Source organism: Ahaetulla prasina, chromosome 3, assembly GCF_028640845.1.
Source record: "Ahaetulla prasina isolate Xishuangbanna chromosome 3, ASM2864084v1, whole genome shotgun sequence".
Lineage (NCBI taxonomy): Eukaryota > Metazoa > Chordata > Lepidosauria > Squamata > Colubridae > Ahaetulla > Ahaetulla prasina.
The window spans coordinates 168597438-168613023 of record NC_080541.1 but is presented as its reverse complement, the minus strand read 5'-3'; the positions used below and the strand labels follow the sequence as shown (position 1 = coordinate 168613023).

Genomic DNA, 15586 nt, shown 5'->3' with positions numbered 1-15586 from the left:
TAATCTAACACTTCTGATAATCTAACTTTCTACTGAACTTTCGATTTACAATAGAGAAGATCAAAAATTGAAGGCCAAAGAACTCTTAATATTTTTCGTCCATTTTTGGCCAAATATGATGTCTATTCAACTATTCAGTCCACAGTCTAAGACAGGGTCAGCAACCAGTGACTCTGGAGCCACATGTGGCTCTTTCATCCCTCTGCTGCGGCTCCCTGTCACCGGTCAGCTCCACAATTTGATAGGGCTTTCGATTAGGACAGGTAGAGGAAAAAGGACACCACTCTAGGAAGAGACTCTATGGTGGGAGAACCGGACTTCTGGTCAGCTCCAGAATTGAATGGGGGGCTTCCGGTTAGGATCTTTGTGGCTCTTTGAGTGTTTAAGGTTGCCAATTCCCGGTCTAAGAATATCAAAAACATGCATAAACTTTACTCTAAAGGAGTAAGTGGCACAAAATGAATTATTATAATATTTGCATGCCAAAAAAACTCAGTTATACCATTATCAATTCTTAAATACTATATCACCAGTCTAGAACTGTGGCCAGTAATTTCTATCAAATTTATACTGATAAGTTGTATATATTTATTTTAAATGTAAACTTCCATTTATGTATACTGGTCTGTATTATTCAGAACTTCAATTGGCTGCTGCAATTAACATTCACATATTCACAGATAATAATTTATCTGAGCTTTCTTCTCCCATATTATCCTGTCTTGTAATGGGTTAAATACCCATGTTTGTTAAGCAAATGGTCTCTCAGATTTGGATGTGCATTGCATAAGTTTCCTTTATACAATACAGACCAGTTAATGCTACAAGGCAGATCAAGAGATATTTATATTTTTGTTTCTTTTATCCAATGCTTTAATTAGTTTCTTTTAATGGTTTACATTACATTGGTTATGATAAATGGTTATGGTTTTATCTATATAAACATATACAATTCAAATGGTCTAAGACAACTCGCCACAGCCAACTCACTATGGCATCTCGCCATGAGAAAACTCACCGTGGCCAATTCACCATTGGATAACTTGCCGCTGGACAATTCTACGCAGGATAACATGACGTGATAAATGTTATTGGTTTCTTTGCCATTATTTTCATTTTGGTCCATTTCCACAAAAATGGAAATAAGGTCCAAAAAACAAGATAACATTTTATCTTGTTGAGTTATTCCACATGTAATTTTCCCACGTGGAGCTGTTCCACAGCAGTTGTCCTATGGAGAGTTGGCCATGGCAAGATAGCCACGACATGGTGAACTGGCTGTAGCGAGTTGTCCCATTCTGCAATTCAACCGCCCTCCAGTTCATCAACCTATTTTCTGCTGATGTAGAGACAGACATCTTATTTAAGAGAAGCCCAAACACCGATTACCACCTGTCCCAAGAGCTGATCAGCAATACTTCAATCACTTTGACTAACTATTGGACAGGGAGAAAGATATAGCAAAACACTATTCTGACTTACTGCAGCACTATCCATAATGAATTCACAGCAAGACTTTCATTACTCAATGTTTTCTATCTAAACATCTCCACAGATTTGGCAGAACCGTCATGCATCCAAAAAAACTACCAGCAGGGATGCATTAAATATAAAATATGTCTGGGTCTGTATTTTGACTATTTCTAAGAAATATGCTTCAAGCAATTAAAGTGATAAATAGAAAAGGAGGGGTAGGGAAGAAAATTCTGTGCTATTTAAATCCAACATTTTGTCATTTAAGTCATTCTCTTATTTTCCTGGATATTCTCATTTTTCCAAAATAATTCAACCAAGCCTCTAACAAGACAGATGTGCTCTAAATAACAGCAACTATCATTTTAGATTATATAAATCTCTTGGCACTGCAACTTTTTTTCTAGGAAAGTTGTACAGTATGATCAAAAATGGGTAGTACTGACAGATTATTCAGAAGATGATCTGGAGGAAAAATGTTTTGAATGCAGAATGAGCATTGCCACTTCCAATGAGTAACCATTCTAGTTTAGTTTTCTACCATTACATCTAACAACTACTCCTGCTTAATGATTCAACCATATTCTTGGATTCAACATGGTAGCAATGATATTGAGAGGGTTACTTTCCATACCAACATATATCCCAGCAAAAGTAATTATATAATGTCACAACACGAGTGAATACCCCTAAATGTGTTGCTAACGAACTGGACAACATAGAATGGGGGATTGGCATTCGCTGGGAAGAATGAATGATGATATTATACCTCCATTTTTTTGCTTGCCTCTGTCAATTACCCGTGTAAACATTAAAAACAGAAAACAAGAGCAACAGAAAGCTTTCTGCTGAATCCCAAAGTTCCATGCTGTTTTATCACTATCTATAGCAGATATAAGGAACTACCTTCCTATTGGATGCTGCAACCTTCAGCATGCTAGTTACGGAATTCTGGGAATTGATCTCCAGATAGCTTAATGTTGCCAAGGCTGAGAACCACTGTTCTCAACTATCTATAGCCTCAACTGGTACACTCAAAGTATTGTCTTTGGCATCATGCAAAAGTCATATTCATAGTCATATTCTTTCTTGCACTTTGACTTTGCAATGTTAGCACAACTGAATTCAAGTAACTATTATACTTTTTATCCCTCTGTGGAAATTGACAGGAAGAAAGTAGCTGTCCTTATTCTCCACTATCACAACATTTATGCACAAAGAATCTCAGCATTTTATAGAATGAACACCTGGTAAGAGCAAGCAGGTACGACAGGGGCCTATTTCTTTCCTGCATATCCCCAACCCTTTCTTCCTTAGATCAGAAGAGTGTACACTTTCAAAACAAGTTGCCTGCCCAGATTAGGCAGAAAGCATACAAAAGAATGGTAAAAAGCAGAAATTCTGTAGAACCAAATGTCGCTCAATGTAAATACAGTACAACAACTGTTCCATTCTATACTGTAGACTAAATTCCATGTTCACTGATGCACAAGAAATCATGGCTTCACTCTGTTTTGGCAGCAAGAAGGGCCTACTTTTGGAAAACACACCAAAATAATCTTCCTTTTATGGAGCACAGTAAACATGTTTTGGAAATTGTTACATTACAAACTTGAAAGGAAATTTAATTTTCTAAAAAGGCAATCACATTCAAGACACTGAAGCTATTGGAAGAAAGTAAAGACACAAACAAAAGCATCAAAGGATGGAAGCAACAGCAAGCTTATATAGTGCTCCAAAACCAAATCTAACAATGAAGTAGAAAACACTTCTTATTCGTAGAAAATACCGTTACCTTCATTTGAAAGACCACAAAAGAAGCCAAACTATCCAGTTGCGGGCATGCTGAGGATACATACATTTACAAAACTATAGATGTACTTTTGCATTGTTAATACACTCATTCAATCTGACATGATCACATGTTGGCTGACTCAGCCTTCCATCCTTCTGAGGTCAGTAAAATGAGGACTCAGATTGTTGGGGGCAATATGCTGACACTGTAAACTGTTTAGGGTGTAAACCCCTAAGTGTATATAAGTCTAAGTGCTATTGCTATCACTTCCTTTCTAAGTTATCATATTGGTTACCTTCAAACTGTTCAAATATTGAACATTTTGAAAATGAATTCTTGTGTAAAAGAACTGAAGTATATAAAAATCAATGTCAGATATATGTATATTAAAAATAAAGGTAAAGATTTCCCTTTCCAGTTGTTTCTCACTTTAGAGTGCAGAACTCATCTCCGTTTCTTGGCCGAAAGGACCAGCATTGTCCAAAGAGATTTCCATGATCATGTGGCCAGCATGACTATACGCTGAGACGCATAAAACACCGAAGAGATACCTACTAATTTGCCCGTATTTGCATGCTTTCAAACTGCTAGGCGATCAGGTAATTTATATGTACATAAATATACATAAATATACATACTTATATATACTTTACACATACATTAATAATGCAATGTAATATTGATAAATTCAGGGTTGGGACATTACATTTCAGTCTATAAGAGTCATGTCCAAAAACCAGGTTAAAATACTGTATTTCCTACCTAGGAAACTATAAAGTGTGACACAGAATAGGGAGAGAAAGAGGCAAAATTGAATATTAAAGGCTAAAAATTCTTATAGCTTTTATTACAGCTTTACAGATCTAGACAGTAACTTCAATCGAGTAATTGAGAATTTGTCTTGCTGGCCACTGTCCTCTTCCTAGTTCAGTAAGGTGATCTAGCAAACTAAGTGCCAAAGAACCTTGATCCATAACCATAAAATGTGGTTTTGAAGTCATAAGATTGACTCAGCCTTCCATCCTTCCAAAGTTGGTAAAATGAGGACCCACATTGTTGGGGGTAATATGCTGACTCTGTAAACCACTTAGAGAGGGCTGTAAAGGACTGTGAAGTAGTATATACATCTAAGTGCTATTGCTATAATTATCTCCACAATGATTCCATTCCAGGTTGTATTTGAGCTGGTTCTCAAATATTATGCTCTTACATTCTGCCCAATACTTTTAATTGAACATATCCAAACATACTGCAGTTCTTGAACAATTATAGAGTAAATATTTCAGTATTTCAGGGCAAACAGGGAGAAACAGGTTTAAAAATGGAGGGAACGAGTAGTAACAATACTGGCTAATTTCAATGAAATTTCAACCTAGAACAAAGATGTTGTAGAATTTGTACTTATTTAATACACATAACCATTTATATATTAATACAAACACCAGGGTTCCCTTTTAATAGAAGAGCAGCTATTACATTTGCGTAATACATAAATAAAATATTTACGACTCATAGGTCAGGCAATGTTATTTATTTGTCTGTCTATCAATCAAATGTATATACCACCCATATCTCTTAAGTAATGCTGAGCAGCTTACAGATAAAAGCTGTAAAGATACAGTTGAAAATCAGAATTCAAGCCAGTTAAAAGTAGAATTAAAAAGACAGAAAGCGCACCCTCAAGGCATCAATCGTCCCCAAGTTTGTATAACACTTTTAATGATAGACAAATCATTGAAAAGCCAACACTATCTCTAATGTGATAGGAATGAATTAGAAAATTGGGACACCACTAGAAAATACAGAATGAAAATTTGTAATGAAACAAAATGTCATCATGTTAAATAGTGTCAGTGTCTTGAAGAAGATGTGAGTTCAAATATGCTAAATTTGGATTAAAAGACAGCTATATTAATCTAATGTGACTAAACTGAGTTGAATGTCTTTTTTAAAAAAAATGCTTCAGAAAGTAATGAATCCACTTTTACCATTTAAATTAGTACTTTGTTCATTCTCACATACAATCCTAGTATCTTTCTGCCAGGCCTAAGTTATAGAATCACCATTAGTTTAACTATTGTATTTCTCTTCCCACACCTGTTGCATTTAATTGGGACCATATGGATTTGGCAAAAATAAATGGGATTTATATAGCTAGCATGTTTTGGTCATCAAGTAGCATTTTATAGAAAGTAGGCAAGAAATCTTTAAACTTAAAATTAAATCTTTTGAAAAATTACCGACTTGTCTTTCGATGAACAAATCAAGATAAATTATTACAGCATGTCTCTTTAGCTTGAAACCAAACTTTTATCACATAATCTAGGTACACTGTGCTATCATTCTCTTTAGGGAACATTAACCAAGAGCATAATTTCATCCTGAAACATATGGCCTCTTTTATTTAAGTAAGCATTTATTATTGTTTATTTTTTCTGGTTTCTTATAATATAAGGTTTCTTAAGCATACTACCATTCCACTCTGCATTTGTCTGTAATATTCTGCCTACACATGAAGCTTGGTACTTGCCCTAAGCTACTAAAGCAAGTGTTTTGGTGAATCAGGAATAAAGATGAAAAGGACTGGAAAGCCATAATAGCAAGCTGGGAAACATATCTGCATATTAACTAGCTAACACACTGAATACTGTCAACAATCTATGACTGTTACTAGTTTACAGATGTTCTTCTGGAATGCTTGGAGGCAGATGATGAGTTTCTTGTTACTGTGTGGTCTATTCTCAGTAGGAAACAGCTTTACTCCCAAGGTTTTAAGAAGCTAAGCTCAGTTGTGGATAGACCCTTCAAGTTCATAAATCTTTCCACAAAAAAAAAAAATCTGCATAGGAGCACCTATGAATGAACCTTTGTGGTCTAATATATCATTTCTTCATTCTAGACTGCATTTTGGCCAAAAGGCACAAAAAACGAAATGTGGGGTTTTTTTTTGCTCAGCCAGGTGATGTATTTGAACACTGTGCATCAGCCTAAATCAGTGGTCACCAACTGGTGGTCCGTGGACCACTGGTGGTCCATGAGAAAATGTTGGTGGTCCATGGCGCACCCGGGTGTAGGAGCTGCTCCCGGATAAGCAATGGCCAGTCCTGTAATTAGAGCTCTGGAAGATGGGACTGGCCAGGCAGCTCATGGTGGGGCTGTAAATCTCCGCTGTTGAGGGAGGTTTGGTAATTTGTAACTTTGCAGCACAGCCCTCGCCAGCTGGAATGAGGTAATGATGCTGGGGGGGGATGACGGTGCAGGCAGGCCGAAGCAATGGGTGGCGGGAAACCCAGGCTGTTTCTTCCCCTGCTGTAGCTTCCTGTTGGCTGAACCCACCAGCGGCTGTCCCCGCCCCTCGCCCTCCCTTCCCAGTCACTCCTCGCCTGGCAAGGGAAGGTGGGGAATGGAGATTCACTCCATATTCCAGAGTGGGAGCTGGATCTTGCAGCTGTTTCTTCTGGCCCTTGTTGGTGCTCCTGCACCTAGGTCTCGGGGAGACACTTGACTTCCTCTCATCCCCAAGACATCGGCTGGCCCATGAGATGACAGAGAGAGAGAAAAAATGAGAGAGAGAGAGAGAGAGAGAGAATCAGAATGAAAGACAGAGAAAAAGAATGAGAGAGAATGACAGCACCACCTTCTTGGAAGAAGTGTGGGGGTGGGGCCGAAGGGGGATGTCTTGCATTAAGTATCGACCCCCCCACCTCAATTTTGCGAGGTCGGCGCAGTGTGTCTTGTTTCTCTGGAGCACTCCACCCCACTCCCACTTCTGCCCGCCTCCTCCTCCTCCTCCTCCTGGAGTCTCTGGGCTTCTTACTCAGCCAGAGAGAAAATTCAAAGGATGCTCTGCCACCCAGCTTGCCTGCCTCCCTGGGGATGTCACCCGGGGGGGGGGCGTTCTCTTCGCATCTCTTGCTCGAAGCCACCTGGCTCTGAAAGGGATGCACGGAGAATCAGAATCAGACAGACAGAGAGAGAGAGAGAGAATGAGGGAGAAAGAGTGGGGGGGAAAGAGAAAGAGATGAGAGAGAGAGAGAGAGAATGAGAGGGAAAGAAAGAAAGAAAGTGGGAGAGAGAGAAAGAGAGATGAGAGAATGAGTGGGAGAGAAAGATGGGGGGAAAGAATGAGAGAACGAGAGAGAAAGAGTGGGAGAGAAAGGAGAGGGGGAGAAAGAAAGAAAGAAAGAAAGAAAGAAAGAAAGAGAGAGAGAGAGAGAGAGAGAGAGAGAGAGAGAGAGAGAGGAGGGTCAGTGCCTGAAGGACCCCATCCCATTACTGGGGGTCCAGGCGCTTCAGCTGGATTTGTATTAGTGGTCTGTGGGATTTAAAATTATGGACTTGGTGGTCCCTGAGGTCCTAAAGGTTGGGGACCCCTGGCCTAAATAACCATCAAAGTATGTTACAAAGATAAAGTAAAAAAATCTAATCAAAGTGCCATAGAACTTTTGGACAAAAAGGAAGATATAAAAAGTAATAAACTATTTTAGAATAGAATAGAATTTTATTGGCCAAGTGTGATTGGACACACAAGGAATTTGTCTTGGTGCATATGCTCTCAGTGTACATAAAAGAAAAGATACGTTCATCAAGGTACAACATTTACAACACAATTGATGATCAATATAGCAATATAAATCATAAGGATTATTATTCAGTACTTTTAATGGAAGTAAGGGAGGTACATAAGAGGTGACTCTCTCTCATATATAAAAAATCAGCACAACTTAAGATTTGAAAGACCCTTAGACTCATATGCTTCCTCTTACTTCTAAATTCATCTACCATGATTTCTTCCTGGGATCCTGGCTCATTACAATTTGCTTCAAATTTTCAATAAATACTTACCTAGATTGAAAACAAATCCAAAACACCTGTCCAAAAATAAAAAATAGAAAATCTGAAGTGAAATGGTAGACAATAGTTTACTACAACTAGAAAGGGAGAAAAGTGAAAGAACTGCAACTCAAGAAGAGAAAAAAAGAACATGTAAACCTAAATGTCTTCTAGCAACTTTAACACCAAGTAACTTTAGTTTGATATTACATTTGAATTGAACTAATCTTATGAGTTGTGCAATGTGGCATACATTATACAAACAGAATACACAGTAGAATTTTATAACTTTATTCATCTTTATCACATTAGCAATCTCAATTTTAGAGGACTTGGAGATATAAACAAGCATTTTTCAAATTTGGAAACTTTGAGATGTGTGAACTTCAACTCTTAGAATGCTGGCAAGGGAATTCTAGGAGTTGAAGCCTTCACATCCTAAACTGTCAAATCTGAGAAACCAATCTAAGCTAGATAGATGGAAGAATAATGAAGTACCCACATTAGAAGATTTGATTATGAAATTGATAAAGCTGACTAGTTTGGTTATATAAAAGTTGATAAAACTCTTGAAGCCTTATATTTACTTTTTGTTGAAAGAAGAAAAGAATTTATGGATTTGGAGATTTAAAGGGGTCAAAGAGGAAGGGGAAAGAATAAGGAGGTTATTACTCAATAGAAAGAAGTATAAAAATGATAATTCTACATTTTTTTATGTTCTATATACGTTTTTGCTTTAATCTTCTTTGCATTTGCAGATTTTTTATTGTATTGACAAACTTAAGTCTACAGGTAGACCTCAACCACAATTGAGTCCAACATTTCTGTCGATAAGTTGAAACATTTGTTAAGTGAATTTTGCCCCATTTTACCCCCTTTCTTGCCACAGTTGTTAAGTGAATCACTGTAGCTCTTCAGTTAGTAACATAATTGTTAAGTGAATCTGGCTCCCCCTTTACTTTGCTTGTCAGAATGTCACAAAAAGTGATCACATGATCGTGATCCTTTTCAAGAAAGATCCAACAGATCCTCTTATTCATGATTTTAGGCAGATGCATTTTCATTTCACCAGAGTTCTCATGAATTACAGTATATCTTTATATTAACATTAATGGGTTTTGGTTTTACTCCATTTTATGGTGGTTCTATTATCCACCAGAAGGGTGGTATAGAAATTTAATAAATGAAATGAAATGAAATGAATTTTTTTATGTTTTATTCTTTATACATATTATATTTTAGCACTTGAAATCATGATGATTACTTAAAAGCTGTTAGTTTTCCTACAAAGTTCCTACAAAGAAATAGAAAGACGAATGAAATGGAAACAGTAATGGAAGTAGAAAATAAGGCTAATAAATCCTTCACTAGGAGCAAAAGTCTACATAAATGAATTTAAATAAAACTGACTTTCTATGGCATGTATGATGTCATATAAAAGTGACCAGCACATTATAAATAATGATTATGACAGAATGTCAAAAAGATTCAGACATTTAATAAGATAAACTACGGTATATTAATACAACAAATTCAAGAAATCCTGTTCATGAAGGCTATTGGACTATGTTTAAATCCGGGCTTGAACATAGAAGGAATAGATAGCCTTAGGCAAATCATCATTTATCCAGCATTGCAAAAATGAATAAAATAAGGATTAAGAAAGCAATTTGACTATAAAAAGAAATTAACAAAATGATAAAAATAGGCTTTCCTAGATTTATTAGGATGTTGCAGCTGAAGTGATATATTGCAAAACAAGGGTAGAATTTGCATTGCAGTTTTAAATCTCTTTACATTCCTTTATTGTGATCCCTCAGCATCGTATCAGATCAACACTCGGAATATTTGCTAAGATTTAGCTTATTTTAGAAACTTTCAAAGACAGTTAGAATGTTAGATTCCCATTTTATAGAAGATTATTGTTCTCAGCATAACATTCCTCAGGATGAGGACTTAGTATTATTTTTTGTATTATGTTAAACTGTATTGTTGTGTACACCACTTGTGTTTCGTCTACTATTGATGTGGCCTATCAGCCTAACTGAAATATATAAATGATGTTTAATTTTGTCTTGTCACATTCTTACTTTTAGCTTCCTGCTTCAGAGAAACCTCATTATTGTACAGCAAGTTAATGAACAAAAATTTATATATGTATATGCCTTATGGAGTACATCCTTGAACATGTCTATGCATGGGTTTTGGTAGGTGTGCATTGCACTCTCATTCACATCAATTTGGCTTTAAAATATCATGTATCATAATATGATTTCAGATTATTATTTCAAATACTACATTATGCAGAAAAAAACAAAGTAAAGAGATTAATATTTTAAAAAAATAAACAGCAGTCAAAGGGAAAACTAAGAATATCATAGATTAGCAATTCACATAAACTAGGCTGATCTAATACATTCAAGTGGAGTAAATGCCAGTAGGGATTTTCTAGTGACCTCAGGATGCTAGTCAAGAACAAAGTAGATATAATTTTAAATTAGATGGTTCCCACTGGAGTTAACTATTCATAGGTACACAACAGAACCATATTGTTTTTGAAAAGTTGTTTTTTCTTTAAAGATCTTAATAACTGTTAGTATAGAACATCTTCCTCATGAATAGAAGAAACCCCACACAGCCCTTGCACTCCTGTTGGCCTTTTCCCGCAGCTAACCTAATTTGTTTGTTCTAAGATCCAGAGCAACTGAAAGTCAGTCCAAGATATTCACAGCACCTGACTTGCTCTATTAAATTTTCATTTACAGTATTTCCCAGCAATTGCTGTGACACCAGACCACCTTTGAAAAGATCATAATCTTGATTCTGGGGGTACCCATTGGTTAGCTTTTTCTCATAAAAACTAGTTGCTATGGCTAAAACTTTCTTCTAAATACAATTTCTGTTGTCAAATCACATTGTCCTTACCCAGTTGTTGAAGACGAAACTCACTTTTAGTTATAGAATTCTGATAATAACAAGAAAAGTCAAAATGTAATCCTTTCTGTATGGAGATTTTGGCACAAAATGGCAATATTTTTCATGCAGTTTTATGACATGGCACGGCAATGTAATTTCTTAATTTAGAGCAAGTCTCAAGTGGCAGTTTCCAGCCCATCCTATCCTTAAATATGGAGTCAAACTGTGTTTTTAAATCAATAAAAGCATGTGTACAGTGTTCCATTCAGGGGCTACAATGTTTTCTATTAACGTGTACCAAATTAACAATGATCAAACGTTGACTTCTCTTGTCTAAATCCTGCTTAAACATCTACAGAATTTTCTCCTGCTCAAGCCAGCTGAGGCATTTTCAGAAAAAAAAACAAAAAACCAGCTCAACTATAACTTACTTATCACACTTGAGAGCCTACCTGGATATTTATTGGTCATATCAAATTTATCCCCTTTCTTATATATGAGAAGTATTACAGATAAGCTTCAGTCTTTGGAGAACCGCAAATAATTATTTCAGTAATATGAATAAGGGTAGATACCCACATTCCTCTCATCAGGTTTTTTTTTTAGTTGTTGTTTTTGGTCTATGTAAGTATTCTTTGATGCACAGAGTCAGTAGATGAGTAGTTTTAGTAGTAGTCACTAAATTTAAAGCCATTTATCTTCAATGGCTTTAAACAGGCAAATGTCAACATCACACAATCTCGCATCTTCTTACTTTCAGTTACAACTCTGTAAGTATTTTTAAGACCATACACTTCCTCTATAACAGCAGATTAAACTTCTGTATTCTCAAATTCACCACTAAATTTGCTCTGGGATGTATAATTCCTAATCCAATGATAGCTTTGTCTTCAGGCGGAAGGATAACAATTTTTTGTTCTTTAAAATGACACAGAAAATATATTAAAATTACATGTATTTCAAAATAAAGATGAAAAGATGTAGTTTCAGGATTTTGCTTTAAAATGTGCGATAGTTATATTTTCTCCTCTCCTTTCATGTACCTTATTACTTTTTATCAATGTTTGCCTAAAGTAATTCTGTGAGGAAAATCAATTCCCCTCACTGAATACTCAAGGTTTCCAGGAAATATTTCTAAGGGACATGTACGTAATTTTCATGTAAAGAACTGAAGGTATGGTACCCTGATGTTAATAATGAGTTAATAATAAGTGGTGCTGTTGTCATCAATACTTTTTCCACATGTTTTTCATGTGATTCAGAGACTATATGATGTGATCATCTTGAACACTAAGAAGCTAATCAAAAGAGTGAAATGCAAAATTGTAATTTCTAATTTGTTTCTCACATTAGGAGAGTAATTCTGGAGTGTTCCATATTTCCACTGCCTGGATAATGAGAAATAAGGAGAACAGAAGTCAATACAGAAAAATCACAATGGATATTTTGTAGCTGTATTTTACTAACATAACCAATTTTAAATATACAGAGTATAGCCAACTGTGCCTTTCCAGTGGAACAACCAGCACTAGTGGATCCAATATTCTTTCCCTCTACAAAGTTTCCAAATTTGCTCCAAGTAGTAAGGAACAATAGACAACCTGTTTCTATAGCACTGCCTTTAATAATTCACTGCCTGGTTTTCAATTTATAGGAAGGAGAAATCCCAGAACAGATAATTATAAATTTAAACTTTAAAAACATGATAATTTGATTGAAAATTTAAAAAAAGTGTGCCATTTATCTGACAAGTACAACATTTGATTTAGTAATAACATTTGCACTGCTTTCTCTTTCTCAACTGATTTTCTCAACTGATTTTCTTACCCACTTCAGTGGCTGTTATTTTGTATCAGTAATGGCATAAGAATATTTACAGAAAGGAAACAGTCCTTATAAAAGTTGTTTTCTTTGATGTTAAAATAGCAACTTTTCATGCTATGTATGACTTAAATATACTTTTAGTCCATAAAACTCAACCACATGGAGTACAATGACCCATAGGCAGTATCTATCAGCTGGAGAACCCCTTGAAAAAATATATTAATGTTTTTCCTAGTTTTATTTTATGAGTTTGATCCAAGTTCCTAGAGGTAATATTTCTGATTACCTCTAATCTGTGTCACTTGTAACTGGAATTATTATCAGGTTAATAGGTGAAATGAAAGCTGTGAGATGTTGCATAAAACTCTGAGCCATGATGTCATTGTTTAATAAGAGTAACTCAAGTTTATTGAAGGACAATTGTTTAAAATTAAAAGCAGACAGATATCTTGCCTATTTTTTCATAAGTCTCCAGAAAGTCATTGGAAGCCAAATTTTTGCAAGCTTATTGAATCTGGTTAAAAAGAATCTTTTGGGATTCATAAAAAAACCATTTAATATACTGAAAATATACTGCCACTGGAACCAATGAGGAAATGAAAGTTACCAGTGGCCCAAAATAAATTGTACTCTGATTACAGAACAAAAATTGGCAGAACTGAATAATCTTAAAGACTTTTATTCCATGAGCTCATCTATCGTTTTCTTTGGTAAAACAACAGCACATTTATGGCTTATCATCCATTCATGCAAGTGAACAGCAGTTAGCAAAAAATAAAATACAAATTTGCAAAACACCTCTTTTGCAAACAAAACTGGTAAATAGACACATAGGCCCTATTGGGAAGAAAGAATTAAAGTTATATCTTTTTTAGAACTAATTTCATAAGGCTGTGGGCAATAAAAAACAAATGTTTTGAAACATAATATGAACTAACTTGGCATGCTTCAAAGAAGTAAGAAGAAAATGTACCTACAGGAGATATTAAAAATTATTTGAGACTCCTAACCTATTGCACATGGATTGCTGGTAGCAAAATTCTGCTTCTTGCTGGTTTCCTGAGTTTGCTCCCTTAGGTCTATCTCATCTTATTAGTTTCATTTCCATCTCAAATAACTATTACTCAGAAATGTTTCGTGATTGACATAATAAGTCTGTTCACATATCTATGTCATTCATTTCTCTAGTGAATGGACTACCACATTTACAGTACCAATATTTGAGAACACCGTAGTTCAAAATCAGAAAATGCCATATTTATGTTCCATAGATATCAAAAATTTTATACACAATTTATACTCTTCTTGCTTTAGCCCACCAAAAATATTTAATTCTATTGTTTGTTTCATTCTTATCATAGCTTCATATATATATTCATCTCCACATTCCCAACAATTCTGCAAGTTAGATTAGCCAAGAATGACCAATTAGTTTTGTGGCTGCATACTTAACTACAAGTCCAAGCACAATGCAACACACTCTACTATGTCACGCTAATTTCTGCTGCATTTACACCAATGTTATTTCTTGGGGAGTGTTTTTAAAAATAGTCTATCTAAAAATTATTAATGAAATCCATAAAACAAAATGCATCATTGTAAAGCCCCAATTTTTGTTTGTTTTTTTAACTATACAACATGATTTAAATTTCCCAGGTTTGCAAAAATGAAATTTTCTAATAAAGTATTGGCTAAAATATATTTTTGTTTCAATAGTAATGAAATTGAATTGTCATTAATTTTCAATTGGCAATCTTTATAGTAAACACAACATGAACTGGCAAATGTATGCAACCCTGACACACTACATTTCAATTCATTAAAATACTTTGCAAGGAAATTTAATATATAGAAAACATGAAACTGATCATTTTTCCATAATTTGATATTAAAAAATTACAACCTTCCTACATTTTCTCTATGTACAAGATAAAACTTGCCTTATCAAATAAAAATGCATCTGGTTTTGATTTTCCTCTATTCATTTTTACTTAATGAGATAACCTTTAAGAAAAGTAATATAATTTTATACCATATTTCCAGAATTAAGGCCTTTGTGCTGTTTCAGAGTTTTGCTATTAATTATCTTACAGCCACTAGTGTGAAATGTGACCTTAAGTATTGTAAGTACTTGAGAATTAAGCCTATTCTATATCATCTCAAAGAAAAGTCACAGAAAAATGGCTTTAAATTATATGAGAGTGGATTTCAGTTTAAACATTAGGAAGATTTCCTAAAAGCAATCTGACTTTGAAATTAGAAATTTAAAGAAACAATGAGCTCCACTTTACCAATAAATTGTAGTTTACTCCACATATCATGATTAAATGATGGTTTAATATGATGTTTCAATGTAATCTATTAAATCTAAGTAAATGCATTTATTAAATGTCACTAAAAAAGCCATCATTGCATTGGACAAAGGGATCCTTTTCCTATATTCTGCTGTAAGAGAATATAATATTCTTTTTTCTGTTCTGGTAATTTCTCCATGCACAGTTCACCTCTAAGTTCAACTTTGTGACCATGCTGATTGTTGAACAAGAATTCCTATCTATGTTAACTGAATTTGTGAACAAAACCAGGAAGATGTTTAACAAAAATCACCATATCTGGAATTAGAGCACATTTTGAGAACATTCTGTAATTCTGCCCATACTATCCTAATTCTCTTTGTTTGGATTAAACGAATGTATTATAAATGCATATGCATCTTTATTTTATTACAGGAAATCTGACATCTTA

The 15586-nt window shown here is 34.9% G+C and overlaps 1 protein-coding gene across 1 annotated transcript in view; it reads right to left on the bottom strand.

Moving 5' to 3' along the window:
- GLIS1 (GLIS family zinc finger 1) overlaps nt 1-15586 on the bottom strand; it is a 249581-nt gene that overhangs the window by 207118 nt on the left and 26877 nt on the right. The window lies entirely within an intron of this gene.